Raw genomic sequence first — 23,776 nt, 5'->3', positions numbered from 1 at the left:
CGGGACCTGACCAGCTGTGTGTGTTGGGAGATGGGGGTGACAGTTAATCTGTCTATATAAACACTGTTTATGCACTGGTTTTTGTATTGATGTGGCTGGTCCTGAGGAAGGGGATACAGTCCCCAAAACATCAACCTAATGAACCCCATTGAAAGGGTGTTTTATTATTTGATTGGAAAAGACTGAGTGCCGCCTCTTTAACATTGTTCTATTGTGAGGGTGCCGACCCTATAGGAGGGCACCATAGCAAGATCTCTTATATTTGGACTGGAGTGCGGGGCTTGGATATGATACAAGACAGACAGACATGATATGCACACACACACACATAAATATATATATATATTACACACATACTCTCACGAGCAGGGACCTCATGCGCTTCTCTTTACATTTTCTTCTTCTCTTTACTCCCCATAAGGGCATCTAACACGTGACTGCCAACTCCCGGCTGCTTATTGGGAGTGCTTTAATCACTATTGCAGCAATGTATATAAATCGTGTCCTTGTCCTGCACTGTAATGTACTGTAAGTTACTTGTTTCTTGTTCATCTATTAGTTCTATGTACAGCGCTGCGGAACACTTGTGGCGCCATATAAATAACGTATAATTTATAAAGAGATTATATATATATATATATATATATATATATATACACACACACACACACACACACGTTGCATAACATTACCCAATAAAGATACTATTCAGCCATTACACTCACTCATGCCACAAAAAGGGGTTGAGCACAGTAGACTTGCTATACTATTCCCAGGACTCAAGCCTGAATGATGCAACCTGGGATTTTACTCCTGGGCTGCACCTAGGAGCTTACCATTGGCAAGCCGGGGCTGCCTGCTGACATTATTAGCAGTAGCTGGAGAGCACACAAGGCCACATGCTGTGGAAAACTCTGCACAGGAGAACATTGCCAGTGGAGAATATATATGGGGGGGGGGGTGGGGGTTGGGGGGGTTGTGTGTGACAGCTCTCTCTCTCTCTCGCTCGAGAGAGAGCTCAATCTTTTCATATAGAACAAATTTAGAAGTTAGCCTTTAACACGTCTTTGGGGGAAAAAAATATATAAAATTAAGAGTTATGGTATAACATACCTTTGTTAACACTTTCGAGGTCCATAGGGTCCCCGGGAGTTACCTTGGGGTATGTGGTTAGTGATCCAACTCTCAGGATGCACTCCATATATACCCCACCCCTGGCTCCAGGCACTCAGTTTATTACCAATCCCAAAGCAGGAGAAGGAAAAGATAAGGAAGGACAATTGTACCTCAGAAACACTCTAGCAAGAGGGAATCATAGAAATACAAAAAAAGATTACCCAATAACACCAGGTGCGTTAGGGTGGGTGTCCTGTGGACCTCGAGGAAAAAGTTAACAAAAAAGGAAGGTTATACCATAACTTTAATTTCTTCTTCAGGGTCCATAGGGTCCACAGAAGTTACCTTGGGGATGTCCCAAAGCAGTTCCCTTAAGGGTGGGGATGCTCCTGTTTAGTAGAAAGGAGAATCTGATGCCAAAGGAAGCATCCTGAGAGGCAAATGTATCAAATGCGTAAAATTTGACAAAAGTGTGGACAGAAGACCACGTGGCTGCCTTGCATAATTGTACAGCAGAGGCACCACGATGAAATGCCCACGATGGTCCCACAGATAGAGTAGACTGTGCTGTCACTGTTTGGAACAGAGAGATCAGCTTGTGTGTACACTTGAGAAATGGTCATACGAAGCCACCTAGCCAGAGTTTGTTTGTTAGCTGGCCAGCCTAGTTTATGACAGCCATACAACACAAAAAGAGAATCAGATTTCCTAATTGAGTTGGTGCGATCCAGGTAAATACATAGGGCACATAACACATCCAAAGAAGCTTCACCCCTAGAAAGGACTGAAGACTGGAACCACAAATTTCTTAATTTACATGAAAGCATGATACAACCTTAGGAAAGTAACCTGCCTTGGTACGAAGAACATCTCTATACTGGTGAAAAACAAAAGAGAGCGACAAGAAAGAGCTGCCAAATCAGAGACCCTACAGGCAGGAGGAGATAGCCAGAAGAAAAACTGTCTTCGCTGTCAGCCACCTAATGTCTACTGATTTCAGGGGTTCGAATGGGGGAGCTAGTAGAGCCCCGAGTACCAGAGACAAATCCGATGGAGCTACTGGAGGGACAAAGGGAGGCTCAACCCTCAGAACACCCTGAAAAAATGTACTAACATCAGGCAGCGGGGCGATCCTTTGCGGAAAACAAAGAGGCCTGAACCCTCAGAGTGTCCAGGCAGAGATCCCGGTCTGATCCAGCCTGAAAAAAAGCAAGCACTTGAGAAATCCTAAACACTCCAGGATCATATTTTCTACGTTTACACCACTGAAAATACGAGTACTAAACTCTAATAAATGCGTGCCAAGGAAGGTTTCAGTGCCCTAAGCATCGTCTGAATTACAGAACTGGAAAAACCCTTGGCTCTTAAGATGGAAGTTTCAAGAGCCACGCCGTCAAAGACAAACGGGGAAGGTCCGGATACAGACAGGGACCCTTTGTTAACAGGTCTGGCCTTAGAGGAAGAGGCCACAGAGTGTCTATGGAGAGACACTGAAGGTCGGTGAACAAATGGCGTCTGGAACAGTAATACTGATGGCTTCTGCTTAGCCCACCCTCCTTCTTGAATTTCCTGATGACCCTTGGGAGAAGGAAAAAACAGAGGAAACCGGTATGCTAGCTTAACATTCCAATTCACTACTAGGAGCATCCACAAATACAGCTGCGGGATCCCTGGTTTTGGACCCGTACCTCGGGACCCTGTGGTTGTGGCCTTAGGCCATGAGGTCTACCTCTGGTAGTCCCCACCTGTCCACAAGGCTCCTGAATACTTGTGGATGAAGAGCCCACTGTCCGGCGTGTATTTCCTGCCGACTTTGGAAGTCTTCTTCCTAGTTGAGGACTCCTAGTATGAACACTTTTGAGATTGCTGGAAGAGGACATTCTGCCCAGACCAGAATGTTTGATACTTCCGCCATTGCAGCTTGACTTCACGTGCCATCCTGATGATTGAGGTAGGCTACTGCGGTGGCATTGTCAGACTGTACCTGGACAGGCCTGCCCTTCAGTACATCTTGTGCCTGAACAAGTGCTCTGAACACTGCACGTAGCTTCAGGACATTTGTGGACAGGAGACTCTCTGGTCGTCCATCTTCACTGAAATGTGTGCCGACCTATCACTGCTTCCCATCCACGGAGGCTGCCATCGGTAGTGAGGAGCACGCAATCTGGAATCCAGAATGGGCGACCCCTGGTCAGATGAAACGTCTAACCACCATGAGAGGGACAGCCGCAGCTCTGGAGAAAGACTGATAGTCTGTGCCTTTATTGAGTGGTACTCCCCGTTCCAGTGGTCTGGAGTGGAACTGAGCATATTCCACCATATCAAAAGGTGGACACCATGGATCCGGACCCTGCATCGCTGAGTGAACAGACACTGACTGGTTGTGGAGAACTCTGCAAATCCGCAACTGAAGTGCCACAATCTTGTTTTCTGGCAGACATATTCTCTGCGCCAGAGATTCCAAGCGTGCATTTAAATGCACCATTTGTTGTACTGGAAGAAGCGATGACTTCTTCCAATTTATGATCCAGCCGTGTCTATGTAGACTGGCAATTGTCAGTCTGAGATGATGATGCAACACGTGTGGAGATTGTGCCAATATTAGGAGATCATCCAGGTAGGGCAGTATTCTGACTCCCTGGTGCCTAAGGCAGGCCATCATTACTGCCATTATCTTGGTAAACACCCGAGGGGCTGTTACCAAACCAAAAGGCAGCGTTTGAAATTGATAATGTTCCTGTAAAACCACAAACCATAGAAACAGTTGGTGGGACGGTGTAATCGGCACATGCAGATATGCATCTTGAATGTCCAAGGACACCATAAAATCCCATGGTTCCATAGCCAACACAATTTGCTGAAGGGTTTCCATATGGAACCTGGGTAACCAAATAAATGTGTTGAGACTCAGAATAGGCCGGTGAGTTCCATTGGGTTTTTGGATCAAAAATAGGTTGGAATAATAACTCTTTCCTAGCTGATTCACTGGAATCTGGATAACCACCCCCAGACTCCAGCAGGGAATGAATGACCTGCTTGAGGGCCAAGGCTTTTGCAGACTCCTCTGAAGGAGTTGTGCAGAAAAACCTCTGCGGGGGGACTTCTCCAGAAGGTAAGGGCATACCCCTGAGAGACCATCTTCAGAACCCAGGCGCCTGTTGTTGCGAGATGCCAGGTGTCCGAAAACTGAAGTCTGCCTTCTAACCTGGGTTTCGCCAGGGGGAGGCCCGCCCCATCAGGCCGCTGGTATATCGTCTGACCTCGGAGCCGGACATCTGTTTGGCCAAGGTTTCTTAGGATTGCGGTCTCTTACAAGAACTGGTTCTAGAGGAAGACTGACCCCTTGCTTTTCCTTGTGGTCGAAAGGACGACTGCCTAGGTCTAGGAGTAGGTGTTTAAGGCAGACCCACCGCCTTGGAGGCTGCCTCCTGCAAACGGAAGGGATTCCAGGGCCTTCTTGGACCCTGCATCTGCTTTCCAGTCCCTTAAACATAGGGCTCTGCGAGCCACAACTGAGGCAGCTGAAGCCCTAGAAGAGAGAATACCGGCATCCTATGCCGCCTCTCCTAGATAGGAGCCATTCTTCTAATATAGGAGATAATGGTCAGCTGTTCTCTGGAAGCCTCTGGAAGTGTATTCTCCAGTGCCTTTGTCCATTCTTCGATGGCCTTAGAAACCCAGGCCGTAGCCACTGCCGGGAGGGCAACAGCTCCCGACAGAAAAGACCGCCTTGAGACAGGCTTCAAGTCTACTATCTGTGGAATCCTTAAGGGAGGATGCAGACGGCATGGGCAATGTGGTGCTCCTGACCAGATGTGCCACATGCGCGACTACCGTTGATGGAACTTTCGACTTAGCGCACTAGTCTGGTGGGTATAAGGCTGTAGCCTTCTTTGTAACATGGAATAGTCTATTTGGAGAACTCCATGCTGCTCCCATAACTTTAGAGGTGCTCAGATTAGGGAAATTCAGCTTTTACCACTTTCTGGCATTTAAACACTAGAGCCTCTCTTAGTTCAAGCTCCTCATTATGTTTAGCACAGTTTTGACCACCCTAATCAAGGAGGGGACACCCGCTGTTTGAAAATGGTCCTCTCCTGAAAGAATCTTTTAGTCATGTTCCTCGCACTCATCAGAAGATGCACCAGAGTTTACAGGCTGGATGGAGTGATAGGAAGAAGCCTTCTGGTTTTAGGATGTACCAGCCCAGCTGCTAGCAGTGCTTGCTGAAATGCAGCAGGAGACGAAATCATACTCTGATCTGAGTGGGCATAAACGTCTATCCAAGATGGATGCATAGGGGGCATAAACATAGCAGGTTGTAGCTGCTGAGGGTAACCCATAGTAGGGGCCGGTCCAGGAGCAGATAACCGGTCTACAACCTGTGCCGTGATCTGGGAAAAAGGAAGCCCAAGGGGGTTCCTGCCCAGGAGCTGGTATATTTCACTGATGTGGTGACTCCTTATAACAGGATTTAATGCAGAATGGATTGTGGTCACTGAGGGGATAACCCCGCTTTACAGGCCATGCATGACACCAGCACAGGGGCTTCAGCCACCTACTTTTCAGTTTTTTTAGACATAATATCTCTAATGTTATGCAAAGTAAGACACAATGATTCACACCCACAATAACCCACACACCAGTAACAGAGGGCTTATGAGGAAAAACAGCAGTAATAGCTATAACTGACAGTCATTTCAGAAAAAAAGGCAGTATAGCAGCAGATTTCACCAGTCACATGCAATGCGCATAAATATATATATACATACATACATATACATATATACATATATATATATATACATACACACACACACACACACACACACACACACACAATAAGCCCAACTACAAATAGCACACAAGGCTAAGTAGGATCTGGAGCTCTGTAACCTGGCCACCTAAGGAGAGGTATACAGGGAGACTGACCAAATCTCCCAAGACTGCAGCCCCACCTAGAGCACCCGAGAGTGGTCTCTGGCAGTCTCAAATACAGGGAGGCTGGGCGGGGCAACCCAGACACGGGAAACCTCGCATATGGACCAGCGTCGGGGGAGGGGCTGCCAGGGAGAGCGTACCTTCCCTCTGCTGTATGAATCCACCTGGCACATTGACATATCATGGCCGCTGCAGTTATCACCCCCTGCTGTCAGGATCCCTCATGTCCCGGTGGTCTAGTTGGGGAGGCAGTTTACCTGGCTCCTTACTACAGTGTCCCCCGGAAGGTCTCCACCGCCGGAGGTAAGGACTGCAACATGGTTCCCAGTCATCAGCGGCCACGGGGAACCACCTTACCTGCATTCCTGAGGTTTCTGGCTGCAGTCCTGGGATCAGTCTCACCCCGCTGACTCACCATCAAAATCACCAGTTCCCGCACTGGTGTTGCGGCAGGAGTAGACTGAGCAGCAGCACGGGACTTGCTTGGGACTGCCGAGGCAGTCCCCTGTTCAGTATGGTGCCCTCCTGCGCGCCAAACAATAAACAGAGACAGGTGCGAGGTATATATGGTGGTGGACCCAGGGCATCCTGGGAGCTGAAGCTTTTAACTGTTTGGTGCCTGTATCACTCCAACCACATACCCCAAGGTAACTTCTGTGGACCCCGAAGAAAAAAATTGTTGCGGAGCGACTAATATCTTGCCTTTTATTATATTTATAGCATCATCTCATTATTGTGGGCCAGCAAAGTGAAAAAACTGAAAAACTTTGTTAACTTATGTCTGAAAGGGGTCGACCTGGGAATTTCTGCTGAGGTGAAAAATCCAGGTCTGAGCAGGGAAATTCCCAGGTTGCATGGCTGAAAGTGGTATAAGTGACCAAAACTAATCAAATCAGACACAAAGCATGTCAATACATTAAAATACTCAAATATTCAAAATGTAAAATTATAATGCTGACAAAACACAATGGGGAAATTGAGGTAAAATTCTAAAACAAATTCCGAATTATAAATTACCGATAATTCAGTTTCTTCGAAAGCTCCATGGCAGCCATAACAGTGGGGTTAGTCCTCCATTTCCCAAACGACAAGAAGTTTTTTCTACAGGGACCTCCCACTGGGCGTATATGTTACCTCCTCCCTTTCGCTGGTGTCTGAGTATCTCTTCATCACCTTCTCTGTAGAAAAAACACAATTACGGGAGGGCAATCTAAAAGCTGCCATGGAGCTTTCTAAGAAACTGAATTATCAGTAACTTCTAATTCGTAATTTTCTTCTTCTTCAGCCTCCATGGCAGCCATAACAGTGGGATGTACCCAAACTTAGATATAGGGTGGGCCAAATAAATTTATATATATATATATATATATATATATATATATATATATATATATACACACACACACACACATATATATATACACACACACACACATATATATATATATATATATATACACACACACACACACATATATATATACACACACACACACATATATATATATATATATATATACACACACACACACACATATATATATATATATATATATATATATATATATATATATATACACACATACATACACACACACACACACACACACACACACACCGTATATACTCGAGTATAAGTCGACCCGAATATAAGCAGAGGTACCTACTTTTACCACAAAAAACTGGAAAAACTTATTGACTCGAGTATGAGCCTAGGGTGGGAAATGGCAGCAGCTGGTAGTGCCCCCAGTAGTAATTCCCCCTGGTTGTGCCCCCAGTAGTAATCCCCCCTTTCAGTGCCTCCAGTAGTAATCCCCCCTGGTAGTGCCCCCAGTGGTAATCCCTCCTAGTAGTGCACCCAGTGGTAATCCCCCCTTTCAGTGCCTCCAGTAGTAATCCCCCCCTGGTAGTGCCCCCAGTGGTAATCCCCACTTTTAGTGCCCCCTGTAGTAATCCCCCCCTGGTAGTTCCCCCTGTAGTAATCCCCCCCCTGGTAGTTCCCCCAGTGGTAATAACCCCTTTTAGTGCCCCCTGTAGTAATCCCCCCCTGGTAGTACCCCCAGTGGTAATCCCCCCTTTTAGTGCCCCCTGCAGTAATCCCCCCCTTGTAGTTGCCCCAGTGGTAATAACCCCTTTTAGTGCCCCCTGTAGTAATTGCCCCCTGGTAGTGCCCCCTGTAGTCCCCCCCCCCCCCCAGTAGAGAGAAAAGTAATAAGAATAAAATGAAAAAATCACTTACCTGAAACTCCCGCTCCTGGTCCCGCCCCTAACAGCTCCTCCGGCCGCTTTGAATGGGAGAGACGTCATTACTCAGGAAGATGGCTCCCGCAGTGGGAGCAGCAGCAGCCGATGAGAGTCTGACAGACTCTCAGCGGCTGCTGATTACAACAAACATGCAGCTGCCGGCTCCGTCCGGTCAGCGCTACACTTCACTCGAGTATAAGCCGAGGGGGTACTTTTTCAGCACAAAAAATGTGCTGAAAAAGTTGGCTTATACTCGAGTATATACGGTGTGTGTATAATATATATATATATATATATATATATATATATATATTTTACACACACAGTAATAAAACATTCAAGATTCCAGTCTGATGCAAATCTATTTAAGGCCCCTTGCAGAACTTGACCTCCAAAGTGGGGGTCCACAATATGTATAGCATAATGTTTTGAGAATGTATGTATAGACGACCAAGTATCTGCCTTGCAGATGTCCACTGTTGAGACCTGAGCCTTTCCTGCCCATGATGCTGACATCGCCCTGGTAGAGTGTGCCTTTATTATTTCTGGAATCTTTCATCCTTCCTTTTATATATGAAGACAATCACTTCTCTAATCCATCTAGATATGGTTTGTTTGGTTGGTACACAGCCTTTCCTAACTCCCACAGGAATCATCAGAAGAGGTTTAGTTTTTCTAATCTTTCACTCTTTCCAAATATACAGTAAGAACTCTTACTAAATCCAATTTATGAAGATTCTCTTCACTTTCTGGATGAAAAATTAAGTAAAATAATCTCCTGATTCAAATGAAAGGCACACACTACCTTCGGAAGAAACGCAGGATTAGTTCTTAAGACCACTGTCAGGAAAAAAAAAATTAAGGAAAGGTTCTTCTGCCCATAAGGCCTGTAGTACACCAACTCTCCTAGCAGATGTAATTGCAAGTAGGAAAACTACCTTCCATGTCACATATCTCAATGCCACCTCTTCTAATGGCTCAAATGGTGCCTTCATCATAGTGTTTAGTATAAGATTCAAATATCAAGGTGCGACAAACTATCTTATCCGTGGTCGAATCTTCTTTATGGCCTGATAAAACCTCTTGATTAATTCTTCTTCTGACAACTTCCTCTCTAATAATACTTAGAGCTGAAATTTTAACTGTTTTATGAAGGGTCTGGCAGTGACAGCTATCAGTCATACAAAAACTGTAAAACCTGTGGAATGTCTACAGTCAGTCAAAGGTCCAGTTATTACCTTTCTCCAGACAAAAAAAGCTTTCCATATTTTATAGTACACGTCTGAAGATACTCACTTTCTTGCTTGTAACAATATCTTAATGACCTGAGAATAATTTTTTTCTTAGTAATGCCCACTCAATCTCCATGCCGTTAAATTGAGCATTTATATTCCTGGATGAAAAACTGGCCCCTGACTCAGCAGATCCACTCTGCCTGAGATTGTCCATGGCTCTTTCACCGACATCCTCAGAGCTGTTGGGAACCATGGTCTTTTCGGCCAGTATGGTAACACTGCCGCTAGCTCCAATCAATCTTATTTTCTTGAGTACTTGAGGTATCAAGGGGAATGGTGGAAAAATGTATCCCAAATGAAAATTCCACTTTAAAATAGTGCGTCAACTGTTGCGTCCCTTCCATCTGGTATCTGGAGAACAACAGAGTTTGCATTCAGATTTGTTGCCAATAAGTCTCTCGGGCACCCCAAATTTCTTTTTCTTGAAAAGCTTCCGCATTCAATTCCCATTCTCCTGTTACTATCTGCTTGCGACTCAGAAAATCGCGTCATTTTCTATCCCTGGAACATGAATCGCAGAGATGGACTGAAGATATATCTTTGTGCCCAAGACATAATTCTTCTTACTTCCTCCATCATTCCTTTGCTTTTGGTGCCCCGCTGTTGATTCAGATAAGCTACAATGGTCATACTGTCTGACAAAATTTTTAGATGAGAACCTCTGATCTGCTTTCTGAAACACATATTTGCGTTTCAGACTGCTCTTATTTCTCTAAGACAGTAGTCTCTCATCAAGACAGTAGTCTCTCCTGGGGAGACCACTGTCCCTGTGCAATTAGATTTAATAGGTGTGCTTCCCAGCCTGTTAAATTTGCACCCGTAGTCAGTCTTCGATACTCCGGCTGTGCCAATTATGTTGACCTTTGTTCTTTTTTCAACATCCTCCACCACGTTAATGATTTCTTTGTGTACTGTTCCATTAGATAATCTTCTGCACGTAAACCTTAGGATATTCCACTGACGATACCTCATTCGCCATCTTGCCCACAATATAATCCCTATGGTTGAAGACATCAATCTTAGCAGAGAGACTGCTGTCCTTAATTGTATTCTTCTGCGTTTTAAGACAAGGCCAATCATTCTTTGAATGTTTGCAAATCTGTCTACTGACAGAGCAATCTCGTATCGAATGGTATTTACTTGTACCTCCAGGAACTGCAACTGCTGTACTGGTATCAATCTGCTTTTTTCCCAGTTCACTATCCATCCACTTAGCTGCATGATTTCTAAAATCTTGTCCAGATTGTTGCTCATCTCTGAGGCAGTTCTTCCTGAAATCATGTCGTCGTCCAAATATGGCCAGATTGACAGGCCCTGTTTTCTTAGATAGGCTATTACTGATAAAACCTTTTTGTGAAAGTCCTTGGAGATGAGGTCAGGCTGAATGGTAGGCATGTAAACTGGAAATGACTGTTTTGAATACAGAACCTTAAATAGCTTTGATGCTGAGGCCAAATTGGAATGTGGAAGTAAGTCTTTCAGGTCTAATGACATTAGAAAATCTCCTCTTTTTACTCCCATTAGGATAGTCTTTAAAGTTTCCATCCGAAACTTCGTTTGAAGAAACTTGTTCAGGTCGCAAATCTAATATTGTTCTGAACTGTCCCGATGTTTTCTGTACTAGAAACATTTGAGAATAAACCTTCCTTTTTCCATCTGAAATACTGGTTTTATTGCTTGTAAGTTGATTAACTCCTTTGTGCTTTCCTTTATGATCCTTAATTCGGATGTTGGAATTTTTGAGACCAGAAATCTGTCCTCTCTGGGTAACTCCTGAAATTGTATTTGATATCTTTGGAGACTATTTGCAAAACCCATCTGTCCTGGGTGATTGTTTTCCATATTTCCGCAAACTTCAGTAGTCTGCCCCCTACTGGCAATCTGGGGTGAGACTGAATATAGTCATTGTCTTCTTCCATAAGGTCTCCCTTGATTTTGACGAAATGACTCTGGTCATACCTGATGAGTACCTTCTATTATACTGTCTCCCTGGTCTGTAACCTTGTGCTTCCTTAAACTGCTGTTTAGAGGTCTGTGCCTGATATCTTTTATATCTGTCTTGAGGTAACCTTGTAGATTTTCCACCTGTTACCCTCTGTATTAATGCCTCCAATTTATTTCCAAACAATAATGATCCCTCAAAAGATAAATTTGTTAGCCTATTCTTTGAGCATCAGAAGACCAGGAGCAAAGCCAAAATGCTGTCCTTGCAACTACTGTATTAGAACATACAACAAAAACCTTGCCAAGGCAAGTGAAGATAACTCCTTTGTGGGGCACTCTTGTTCAAAAATAAATATATATCAATGTAATATGTAATGATGATTCAATTAAAAATCTAATTTTAATAATGTACTCCTTAATGTATTATTTCACAAAAATTTCCTATATATTTCATCTGCTGAATATAACAAATGTATGATATATGGTATCTTGTATAGTATCAGTGAGTCCATTTGACTCCTGATCACTGATAAATATGGCGAATATAATCACAAACAAATACTCCTAAGAAAAGAAAAACATTTCTTGTCCCAGTGGGATAAATAAGGAGTAGGTATCTCTCAATCACAGACACTAACTGGGTATATCAAATTCTAATATTGGACAATACAATTCAAATATGTAGCGGTATAAAGGTGGAATATGAAGCAAAAATTGTTGTCCTAGTTAGAACAAATATGATCTTATCCTACCATACAGTGTGTGTCAGACCTGGAAAATGTTTATAGAAACATATAGAACAATGCGTGTTTTTAATGCAATATACCACGATATTTAAATAGTACATGTGTGAATCTGAAAGACTACATCAATTGCAGAAGCAAAAAATGTAGTTTATTGCATTGTGTGCCTATGCAATTTAAAATACGTAAGGATTACCACTCGCATGTTAAAACAAAGAATTATGGAACACATGGGTACAATAAGAAATGCACAATCTGATATCTTTAAAATGAGACAACGTACAACAGTAGCCCGCCATTTTCATCTAAAACATAATGATTCACACAAAGAAAGGAAAATATTTGGTCTGGAGACGGTAAACCTTGGGATTAGGGGAGGAGATACTATGAAAGAACTTCTCAAAAAAGAGAGCAACTGGACCTTTAGATTAAATAGCATAGCCACTATGGGGATGAATGAACATCTAACTTAGTGTGTTCCTGTGATTTTGTTTCATAAGTGATTTTCATCTCCTAGTAGCTCATATTGTTGCATCCTATACCTCTTCTTTTTTCAGGTTATTTTTTGTTACTCTACATGAATGATACACCCATTATGTCATTTATTATCCAACAATTCTTTAGGACTCATCTCAATTATTTCCACTAATAATCCTTTTTTATATTTCACACACGGTGAATTTAATTGTTACACGTATTTTTCATACTTTCACTATTATGTTTTTCTCTCCTTTATATACCTCAATTATTCACATATTTTATATTTTTTTCATTTATATATGAGGTATGATTATACTTGTTTTGCAACTATCACATTGTGGCATTACACATTTCAGTTATTTATTTTGTTCATACTTATTCTATACACTTTATTTTTCCTTTTTCTCACATATTTCATATCACACTTATTTCACAATCCCCATATATATTTATACATGAGGTATGATTATATTGGCTACATTTCTCACACTATGTCATTATTTCACACAACCAAATGTTTATTTTTTTTTTTTATTCACACCAATTTTTATATTTGGTTTCTTCCCCAATTATAATTTTCTTTTTTTATTCTAGTTTTAACTATCAACTCTGATAGTTTCAAATTTTTTCACTACATATATGATATGCACTATTATCACTTATTTTCATATTTAAGATGCACGTGTGTGTATATATTAGTTGCATATATCATTTATCATTTTTTATATTAAGTTTAAATTTTTTTTTATATATTTTTCTTTATAATATATTTCTCCTTTTATATAAATTCTCATTTATTCCTTATACTAATTTTATAATTGGTTGTAGATGTACTTAATATATCCTATTTTCATATACATTTTCGAAAAAATTTTTAGAATGATAAACTATTCATATTCCATTCATACATATTCTCAATTTCTTTATTGATTCTGATCGTTATTTAATATAAACACAAATAAATGATTCATGCTCTTTGATAGAGCTTCATGTAGTGGAATCGAAACTAGTTAGAGGATTTTCATCAAGTGACACAGTCGTTTTGCTGACCCTGGACACCCACTTATTTCCATGGAGAGCCATAAGCGCTATATATATTGCGGTAACGGTGCCCGCTGGCTGGATTCAGGACGTTGAGAGATAATCAGGCGGTCATGTGTTGACCATATTACAGCCTCAGGATTTCCCCGTCAGAGGATAACCTTGTCCATTGGCCAGGCGGTAGGAGATACCAATAACCGCTACACCTATTCAGGATATACAGGTGGATTATACATACACTTCAAATTAGCGTGAAGTCCATGTTTCCTAAATAACATACTGTTTACATCTTTGGAAATCATTTCAGCGTTACCCCTTGTTTAAAATCCGGAGGTAGAATCAAGGGGATATTAGGACTCTCACATGTGGACTTTGATCGGGTGAGAACTGTCAGATCAAGATTGGTCACATTATATATGAAATATACAATTTTTTATATATATTTTTTATGTTTTTTTTGCTTCCTTTAGTAAACTTGCCAGTTATGCAGGTTTTTATTAGGAACTAAGAAGTTCCATGGTAATGCATGATAGTCTGTACAGACTTTTATAATATTAAGGTGATTGTTATGTCATTTGTATACCACTATTGACATGCTTATTGTGTGTTTATTAAATATATGTTAGATTTATTTGGTGTCTTGAATTAATTTCTGCACGTTAAGTATTTATTTGTAATTACAAGTCCAATTAGCTCAACTAAACCAGTGTAATATTTATGTTATTTAATATAAACACAAATAATCTTCAGATTATCTTATTCAATTAAACACTGTTTATTCTTATGTCTGTATTACATTTATTACCATGATTGGCTGACACTTCTGTCAATCACTAGGAATTGACTACTGATTGGCTTAGTGGTGTTTAAATAGACAGAGGGTTACATGGGATTTTGGGTATCCTGTCTTGTGACGAAGCTTTAGGCGAAAAACGCGTCACGCAAGAAACATTCCAGCTGGATCAGCTGACCCTGACACCCACTTCCAGCGTACCTGCTGACGAGGTGTGACGGAGGGAATCTCCCTGCAGGGATAGCCGGGTAAGGTACTTCGGGACAAATCAGCTGTCCTGAGCACCTGCTCTCAGTATTACACTGACAGCTTAGAGCAAGGCTGCGCCACTGCTTCACCTCACTGCAGGGGGATTTCCCCCGTAGGGACAGCCAATCCAGGCATCCCCAGATAGACCAGCTCATTGCGACGCTCACTCTCAGTCCCATACGGACGGTTTATAGTGAGTCAGCGCCGCCAGCCGATAGGACTGTTTCCCCACAGCGTGTGATACATGCTCACAGAGGACACAATCATTAGTGTCCCTAAGTGAACTTATATTGTGGGAATACTTAGCATAACTTAATATTTCAGTCACAGCACAAATATTAACCCCTACATTGCTGGGATGTTTTTTCATGGAAACAATGTAATAATTATGTCTCTTTCTTATTATTTCTGATGCCAATTCTGACGGATTTAGGCACATTTTGTCTTTGCAATGCTTTTGGCAACAAAGGCAACCTAACACCCTTCAAATCTTTAACAGTTTTGACACTACTGATTCATGAGGAACTAGTCTCCCTCATCACTCATTTTATGAGTGACAGCAGAAGTGGAGAGACACTTATGTGACTCACTTTATTCTATTAGATTATATATTCCTAAAACACCAGCATTAATTGTTATACCTATAATGAAATGAGCAAATGTTACAAATATTGCAGAAGGGATGATATGTGTATTTATGACCAACATATGTATGGATGCATACTGCATATATCTGTTGATATGAATAGGATATAACTGATTATTTGTCTATACTCCCTTTCTACCTTAGGGGTGAATTGTTTTAAATCTAGCAATTATCCATCAATTATATTCTAATATCCTTTGTGATCTCTTTATTTGAGGATGATAGGAGTATTAATAACAAGTTATAATAGGTGATCACTCCTTAAGCCTATTGCATAAAATGAATATATGCCTCATACGTATGCACAGTATCACAGGAGAATTGTACTTTTTGGATATGATCAAGGTCTAATTGAGTGCCTGTTATGCATGATTATATAATGAGTATATGTTTCCTACTACAATAACATTTGCATGTTTTTTGTTTCCATGGTCTTACTTTCATTTTGTCACTATTTTGTGAATGTAATTCAATACCTTTACTTGTGTCAAAGGCTACTCTCTGAAATTTGATTATATGAGAGGATGATTCACACATGTGCTATTTAAATATAATGGAATATTGCATAAAAAACACGCATTGTTCTATATGTTTCTATAAACATTGTTTCCATGTCTGACATACACTGTATGGTAGGATAAGAACATATTTGTTCTAACTAGGACAACAGTTTTTGCTTCATATTCCACCTTTATACCGCTACATATTTGAATTGTATTCTCCAATATTAGAATTTGATATACCCAGTTAGTGTCTGTGATTGAGAGATACCTACTCCTTATTTATCCCACTGGGACAAGAATTGTTTTTTCTTTTCTTAGGAGTATTTGTTTGTGAATATATTTATCAGTGAACAGGAGTCAATTGGACTCACTGATACTATACAAGATACCATATATATCATACATTTGTTATAATCAGGAGATAACTTCTTTCCTATATATTTTAAGGAGTACATTAATAAATTTGATTTTTAATTGATTCATCATTACATATTACATTGATATATATTTATGTTTGAACAAGAGTGCCCCACAAAGGAGTTATCTTCACTTGCCTTGGCAAGGTTTTTTTTTGTATGTTCCGACTTCTGACTCCGGGGTGCACCACCAAACATGAATTTAAGATAGATGCTTTGAATCTATGCGATCATATCAGTTTGTTTTTTTCATATATTTCTCTAATTGATATTCATTCCTGTGCAGAATCGTTTTTCCAACCATTCCCTTTCCCTTTATTTTGAACTACTGTATTAGCCATTGCCCTTGTAGTAAATGCGGTCACATCTAAAGAAGCTTCACATATATATTCAACCTCTCTCTGCATTATTTCCAGATTTTTTAATACTGTTTTGAAATCTTTTCTTCTAGATCAGTATGCATGTTAGCAGTCCATAATCTTAAAGCTCTTGACACAGAAACAATAGCTACACCAGCTCTTCAAGATACTGTTGAGGCAACATATTCTCTTTTCAGAGAGGTCTCCATTCTTTTATCCATAGTGTCTTTAAAAGAAGCCCCATGCTCAAAATGAACACTTGTTTTAGATACCATTTCTGCTACCGGACCATCCACTTTAGGAATAATACACCATTTAAGAAAATCTTCATCCCTAATAGGGTACATACGAACAATGCTTGCTAAATTTCCCTGCCTTTTATCCAGATTCTGCCATTCCTTTAGCACAATAGCCTTCATGACCTTCTGTATAGGAAAACTCTATTCTTTTTCACTCTATCTTCAAACAATATTGTTCACAACCATCAGTTATACTGTATCTTTATAGTTTAAAGATATAAATATTTTTTATCATTTCGACGATATCAATGTTAAAAGACCTTATATCCTTATGAATTTCACCAGGCTCATCGCTAGATATCTGTCCTACTCCTTCTATAAAACTTTGCTCAAAGGACTCCATCTCCTCATATCCAAGAATTGTCTGAGACCTTGATCTCTTAAACCCCTGGATGGTTAAAAATTCCTCTTTTGATACAAAATCTTTTCATCCAATCCATAAGCTCCTGAATTTGAGTGACTTGCTGACTTTGGCTAGATGGAGATTTATGTTTGCATAGATCACAAAACACCATATCCTGACTTCCAAAGTAAGACCTATCACATGCTGCACACTTTACATTCATGTGTTACTTCTTAGAAAGTCTCTTCTTGTGTTCCACAGAACTAGGCACACTGCAGAAGAAACAATAATAAAGTTTCTACTATATCTACACTAACTAAATAAACAATTGCACCCATCTACACAGGACTTACCCCATCTGGGCACTAATCGGCTGTTGGGGGGGGGAAGGCTGCTGCTGTTCCATGTCTGCACTTACAGCTCCACTCGGCAGAACTCACACCTGGTGCCTCTCCGGAGCACGGCGCCATTTTAATAGCCCTTTTGACCTTCGTGACGGGCGGGCACCTGCGCAGTGTGCGCCGCACTGCCTCCTGGGTACTGATGTCATCCAGCGTCGCCGGCCACATCCTACACGAGGCTACTGCTGATACAGCTACAGCACAACATCCATCCTCAACACCTGCTCCCGCCGGCAGTATCATGCAAAAAAAACGGCTGCGACTCTGCAACAGCGCTACAATCTATCAGCTCGGCTTTCTGCCTGCGTCTATATAACACCGGGGTGTCACTCCGCCACAGACCGTTATAAACGGCATCTTACTGGGCACGAAAATTTTCTAACAAAAATAAACTTCCTACTCTGTCTAGAGTCTTGGAAAAAAAAAAAAAAAGACACCAGGGAAAGAGAGGAGGTAACATACGCCCAGTGGGAGGTTCCCGTAGAAAAAATTCCTGTCTGTCGTTCGAGAAATGAAGGACTAACACCACTGTTATGGCTGCCATGGAAGCTGAATAGGTTTTCATGAATTCTGCAGAGAAATAGCAAAAAATATAAATGTCCAACCCCATAAATATTACCAATATCAATGACTATATAGAGGGGGGGGGAGTGGGATTTTTTGCACATTAACCTGGTTTTTCACCAATGTTTTTTATCACCCGATCCTCCTATTATTTTGGTCGAAATAGGACAGTTCTCTCGAAAACATAGGACTCGCAATAGGTGTGCGAGCTTATGTGTTTTCACCATTTAAGTGGTGAAAAAAAATTGCAGTTATTGTGGATTTTTCGGGACACATCACGTCCGAAAAATATCCACGATAAGTGCCGGCGTCAGGTGGCACTTCGGGGCTAATAGGATAGCCATGCCGCGATCAATTAGCAGCGCTACTTTAGTGCTGCTAACTGGATACTCCCCTAAATGTGAGAAGCTTTAAAACAAAACCAAATACACAGAATAGGATTGGCACAGGAGTTACCATGGGGTGTGTAGTGGAAAGAAATGGCCAACAATGACTAATTTCTGACATGTTATTCACTTAATCTTTACACTGAACTTTTAGTGCCGGCATTTTTTTGCCTGAACATTTATCTCATCTGTGTGCGTCTGTATACGAAGCACATCATAACTTCGTAACTTGGCATGGAGAAAAGCAACAGCATCGTAGCGCTTCATACACAGATTCAAACGTGCACAGATAAAGTATTGCATATTAATTTAGTCTCCTGGTGCATCGCAGCTGCATCACATTGCGACTAAGACATTATAGGGCGAAAGACGCCTGATGCTAGCAGTCTTGGACGGGACCTGGCATGCCAATAGACACTGTTTGGCGCCACTGCAGCAACAGTGTATGAGAACACATCTGTACTTTGCAAGAAAGTCTCCCTGTGCAAATTTCACCCAGCAGTTAGGTCACATTTGGAAGTCAAGGCAACCCCAGTGACTACACTTAAATCAAGCAATGAGTTTGTCAAAATAAAAGGACAAAAAAAATAAGAAATTAAGAAAAATAAGCAAAAAGCTTCAGATTAACAGTTTACTAAAGGTCTGTTTTGGCAGATTTTGCCAACCAACGCAAGCCACATATTTACTAAAGGCAAAACCAATGGAAAGCCGACCAAAAACTAGGACAATCGATACAGACTACTATACAAACCAGAGATTACTAATCCATAAAACAACCCCAGACCTGGGCTGATATTGGAAAATAGGGGTAAAATAACTGTGGGGGTTTCCTTGCTATTATCCAATAACCAACAACGAACTGAACTAGACGGTGTGTTAATGCTACTGCAGGGAGACAGCGCATGGGCCCCCCCTGCTATCACATTAACCAGCTCCAAACTGGTCAGCCCGGGTTATTTGTTGGAAAGTGGGGACCCCAAAGATAACATGGGGTGCCCCCTCCCGAGGAACTACATGCCCTGGACAGTTGGTGCAGTGTTTATGTTGTAAAAAATTATAGTTATGGTAGACTTACCTAGATAACTCCTTTTCATTGAGGTCCATTGGGTCCACAGGGATGCCATGGGGGATATTATGGTTGGAGAGATCCAGGCACCAAACAGTGAAAACTTCAGCTCCCAGGATGCCTCTGATCCTCCCCCATATATACCGCGCCACAAGCCTTCAATTTAGTTAACAAGCCTCAAGGCAGGAGGAAGGAGGACGGCAGGAGGAGAAGAAGGAGGACGGCAGGAGGAGAAGAAGGAGGACGGCAGGAGGAGAAGAAGGAGGACGGCAGGAGGAGAAGAAGGAGGACGGCAGGAGGAGAAGAAGGAGGACGGCAGGAGGATAGCAGGAGAAGGAGGACGGCAGGAGGAGAAGGAGGAAGGCAGGAACAATCGTACACCAGAAACTTACAGATGGGGGCAATCTGACCGAAAAAAAAAAAAAAAAAAAAATTGCCCATAGAGTCAGGTGTGTCAGGGTGGTTGCCCTGTGGACCTCAATGAAAAAAGACGACGTTATCTAGGCAAGTGTACCAGAACCCTAAATTTTCTTCAAGGTCCATAGGGATCCACAAGGATACCATGGGGATGTCCTAAAGCAGTTCCCCTAGGGTGGGGGATGCTCCTGAGAAGAAAAGAAGAACTCGTCGCCCAAAGGAAGCATCCTGAGAGGCATAGAACCTAAGAAAAGTGTGGACAGTAGACCACCTGGCTGCCTTACACAACTGTTCAGCAGAGGCACAACTACTAAATGCCCATGTTGGCACTACAGACCAAGTAGAATGTGCTATCACCATGCTTGCCAAATCAGAGACTGCGTACAGAAGAGATAGCAAGGAGAAAGTGTCTTCGCAGTCAACCATTTCAAATCTACAGAGTCCAGAGGTTCGAATGGGGGAGCTTGTAGCCCTTCAAGGACAAATCCCACAGTGCTACAAGTGGAACAAAAGGTGGCTGAACTCCTTGGAAAAAAATTATAACATCTGGTAATGAGGCAATCTTCTACTGGAACCAGGCGGTGACAGAGGTCTAAACCCGCCTGGAGAAAAGTCAGTATCCGGAAATCCTAAACACCTTGAGATCATACTTCCTATGGGAACACCATAGACCAAAGAATGCCAAACTCTAATAGAAGCAGGCAGAGGCATGCCAAAGCATTGTTTGAATTGCAGACCTGGAGAAACTTTCGCTCTTAGGATGGAAGATTAAAGAGCAATGCCGTCAAAGCCAGACAAGGCAAGTCCGGATGCCGGCAAGGACCCTGCGTTAGCAGATCCTGCCACAGAGGAAGAGGATATGGACTGTCTATTGATAGATTCTGTATGTCGGTGAATCAATGTTGTCTGGGCCAAGCCAGAGCCACCAGTGTTACTGTTCCACCTTCCTGAGAACTCTTGGGAGGAGGGTGATCGGAGGAAAGAGATACGCTAGCTTGAACTCCCATCTTACTGCCAGTGCGTCCATGAATGCTGCCGATGGCTCTATGTACCTGGAGATATACCTCGGGAGCTAGTGGTTTTGACGTAACGCCATGAGATCTCTGGTAGAACCAATTTGTTTGCCAGAAGCAGGAACATACATGCCGGAGAGTGGTCTCTCCATCTGGGAAAATCCTGGTGACTTTGGAAGTCTGTTTCCCAATTGAGTACTCCCAGTATGAATATTGCCGAGATGGCCGGAAGATGCCCAAATCAGAAACCTTGTCACTTCTTTCATGGCTGCGTAACTTCTTGTACCTCCCTGATGATTGAGGTAGGCCACTGTTGTCACATTGTCAGACTGGATCTGGACCAGCTTGCCCTGGAACATGTTCTGTGCCATGACAAGTACTTTGTATACTGCTTGCAGGTCCAGAATGTTTATTGGCAGATGACTTTCCTGATTTGTCCATATTCCCTGAATGGTGTTATGACCAGTCACTGCTCCCGATCCACGAAGACTGGTATCTGTGGTGAGAAGCACCAAATTTGGAATCCAGAATGGTCACCCTTTGTTCAGATAATCCTCTCTCAACCACCACCGGGAGTGACGAACCTCTGGAGAAAGAAGAATCCTCTGGGACCTTATTAGATGATACTGTCAGTTCCACTTTGAGAATATAAATTTTTGCAGATGCCTGGAATGGAACGGAGCATACCCCACCTTGTCGAAGGTGGATACCATTGATCCCCGAACCTGCATAGTTAACAAAATGGATACCCTTCACTAGCATATACTCAACAATAGGGCCACAATCTTGTCCTCTGGCAGAAACATTCTGTGCCTGGGAATCCAGAAGAGCTCCCAGATGTACCATCTGCTGTGTTGGAGAAAGTGATTATTTCTTCCAAATGATGATCCAGCCGTGCTTTTGTAAGCAGGCTATGGTCAGTTAAAGATGGCTTTGTAAAACCACCAGAGTCTGTGCTAATATCAGAAGGTCTTCCAAATATGGCAGAATTCTGACTGACGCCTGAGATAGGCCGTCATGACTGCCATTATTTTGGTAAATACCCGGGGAGCCGCAGATAGGACAAAGAGAAGAGCCTGAAATTGGTTGCTGAAGGACAGCAAACCATAAAAATTGCTGGTGGGATTTTATATTGGGAACATGCAGATATGCATCCTCAATGTCCAGGGAACTATGTTGTTATCTCCCATCTCCACTGCCAAAATAATTGATCAGAGTCTCCATGCAAAACTTGGGCACATGGATAAATCTGTTGGAGTTTTTAGATTTAGTTTAGGGCGATAAGCCCCATTCGGTTTCTGAACCAGAAAGATTGGAATAACAACCCCTTCCCTGCTGCGACACAAGAACCAGGATTATTACCTCCGCTTGCAGCAGGGAGTGAATGGCTTCCTGAAGGGCCAAAGCCCAGACCGCATTGGATGATAAAAAAAAAATAAAAGTGCGAAAATGGTGAGAAAAGTATATATTAAGCAATTGTGCTTGATAGAACAATTAAATACAGGCTTCATCTGACATACATACACACACGTACACAGATATATATATATATATATATATATACACACACACACACACATACATACACACACATACATACATACATATACACACACACCTATGTAAATACAATGTATCCTATTAGGTGTATGGATTATGTACTCAGTGGACACTGCTCACCAGAAGATAATCAGTCAGGTCTCCATAGATATTCTCCACAGAGTAATGAATATGCTGGATCAATAGTAATAGGATGTCACTTTAGTAATATAAAATTACAGCAATTCCTGAAATTAGTTAGTATGATTCTCCACTGGGATATTCCCCAGTGGACAGATTGATGTCGGGCTTTATTCAATTAAAAGTATAGTACCTGCATATAGCCAGTGGTTGTCTAGCGCCAGGATTTAGCAGCTTAGGTTTTACCGACAGCTGATATCCATTTTCCTTTGCAGTTTATTGGTGTCAAACAAAAGATAACACAAACGGAAAAAGTCGGCCTCCCACCCCAAGATCCCCGGAGAAGGCCCGCCACATCAGGCCGGGGATTTGTCATCCAATTTAGAAGCTGGACATCTTGCCGGGCCAGACCTTTTCGTTTGTCGCCTTGACATTTAGCGAAAACTAGAAAAGTCTTCGAGGAAGACTGTCCCCTTGCTCATCCCCGAGGACGGAAGGACCGAAAAGAGACCTGCCTAGGACTTTATAGTTGCCGTAGATGGCATACCTGCTGGCTTTGAGGCCGCCAGAGTAGCTACCGTTCAAAAGTTTGGGGTCACCCAGACAATGTTGTGTTTTACATGAAAACTGACTTATGAAAGGAGTTGCAAAATGAATAGAACATATAGTCAAAATTATTATTTCAAATAAAAATCATTGTTTCGAACCTTGCCAATCTCTTGTCCTTCAAAACTTTGCTTTCATCAAATAATGCTCCTTTTGCAGCAATTACAGCACTGCAGACCTCTGGCATTCTAGCTGTTAATTTGTTGAGGTAATCTGAATAAATTTCACCCC

General features: G+C 42.0%; 1 protein-coding gene across 5 annotated transcripts in view; it reads right to left on the bottom strand.

Annotated features, from left to right (window-relative positions):
• The window catches only part of TENT4A (terminal nucleotidyltransferase 4A), a 209,995-nt gene that overhangs the window by 8,361 nt on the left and 177,858 nt on the right, over window positions 1-23,776 (bottom strand). Inside the window, exon 12 of one of the 5 annotated variants that reach the window (XR_015868738.1) lies at window positions 7,075-7,235. The exons of the other annotated variants lie outside the window; for them this stretch is intronic. The gene's annotated coding sequence lies outside the window, so the exon portion shown is untranslated. The remainder of the gene's footprint in view (window positions 1-7,074; window positions 7,236-23,776) is intronic. 5 annotated transcript variants of the gene reach the window in all.

The sequence above is a fragment of the Taudactylus pleione genome, unplaced genomic scaffold (genome assembly GCF_031769625.1).
Source record: "Taudactylus pleione unplaced genomic scaffold, aTauple2 ptg000309l, whole genome shotgun sequence".
NCBI lineage: Eukaryota > Metazoa > Chordata > Amphibia > Anura > Myobatrachidae > Taudactylus > Taudactylus pleione.
This window is presented reverse-complemented; position numbering and strand designations above follow the sequence as displayed.